Genomic DNA, 1,808 nt, shown 5'->3' with positions numbered 1-1,808 from the left:
AGTAGAATTTAATAACGTAGGTAACGGGGTTTTAACCGGTCCCTGGGTTTTGACCGAACTAGCAGACCGCTTGCTCTTTCTAGCTAGCTTATTACCTAAAAAAGTATACTGCCGCTCTAGGGGCCAACATTAACTTTCTCAGCTACTTTCCGCGCCTCAACTCCACGAAATACACCACCAATCTACACCTATGCCTTACTGGCCTCGAGCACTAAATGCGGAAGATTGTATATAAGCTGCTCTAACTACCTAGCGAGTAGGCGGCTTGTATCGCAGCCCTAAAGCCTACGCGAATACCTATAGAGTTTCTCCCACTACCTTTCAAAAACGACTCCACGGTAAACACCAATCTCACCAAGTCACCTACACCAACCAATACCGTATAACCCCTACTAGCGAGGCAGCAATTGTTTAATACTGTATATATCTTGCCAAAGCTAGGTTTCTATATCAATTCTATATAATTCGGACGATTGCCACCCTTATCCTTCGGCGAGAAAACTCCAGCGTCCCTTGCTATTACGAAATTGCGCTACTAGGTAAAAATTAGATATAATCTTTCCTAAAACGCTAGGAAGAGCTTCGGACTTACTATATATAATTAATTGGCTTAGAACGCGCTATTACTAGCAATAATCCTACTCTAGTTAAGGGGTTTTTTACTAATTACTCTAGGGCTAAAACTTAGTATAATATTAATAACGCTAATATATAGAATATAGATAAAACTAGCTATGCTATGGGCTTTGCTTATAGTGCCAAAGTAGTTATATTAAGAGGTAATATTATTAATTTTAAGACAATCGACGGCTCTAGGGAGTAGGTCTTATAGATTAATATAATTGGTATATATAGGCAGATAATTCCACCATTTATCATTTTTAAAGGACGCTAATATATAGAGAATCTATAGTAGGAAGTGGAGGAAGCTATAGGCAAGTATATGATTGCGATAAGTAAAAATAAATAGTTAAATTAAGAGCTTAGAGTACGGTAGCTAGAGTATTTTAAACGTTATACCTAATAAACTAAGGTATAGCAAAGGGCAGTAAAAGATAGAAATAATGGTAAATATAACGGCTATCAACTCCTAGTTATGGACAGCTATAGTAGCTATATTAATATTAAGTTTATTAAGTTCTACTAGTTAAAAAAGATTATACCAATTTGCCTACTACCGCATTTAATATACCTCCTCCAGCCCTTAGATCTGGTTATTTTTTCAGTTTTTAAGCGGCTCTATTTATCTAAAGTTAATAAATATATAGCGTGTGGTATTACTAGTATTAATAAAGACTATTTTATACGGATACTAGGTAAGATTTGGCCGCAGGTATATACCAGATAGTTAATTATAAGCGCTTTTAAGGCTACAGGCCTCCTTCCTTTTAACCCAAATTAAGCCCTTACGCGCTACTCCAAGCAGCCTATATCTATTAAGCTATTAACGCCTCCACCTAGCCATACAGAGGCGATAATCCTCCTTTACCTAACAGTAAGTACGCTTAAGCTTAGTATATATATACAATCCTTTATCTAGAAACTACGCTAGAGGTAATAAAGGCAGTTGTCTTAAAATAAATACAACACTTATAATCTCTAGAAGAGGGCCTTAAGCTTATATAAGTTAAAAATAATAATCTTCGGCAATATACAAAGGAGAGAAAGGCTAAAAAGAAGTGTAAACGGAATATACTCTTTACCAAATTAGTTCTTACTCTAGAAGCAATAAAGGAGCTTACTACTACCAGAAAGGCCGCTTAGAAGGCTAAAGAGTAAGCTAAGCTTACTAGGAAACAGCTTAAAAA

The sequence above is a fragment of the Cenococcum geophilum genome, assembly GCF_001692895.1.
Source record: "Cenococcum geophilum 1.58 unplaced genomic scaffold K441scaffold_12, whole genome shotgun sequence".
NCBI classification, from domain to species: Eukaryota; Fungi; Ascomycota; class Dothideomycetes; order Gloniales; family Gloniaceae; genus Cenococcum; species Cenococcum geophilum.
The sequence above is the reverse complement of the archived record's forward strand: the minus strand, read 5'-3'. Positions refer to the sequence as shown.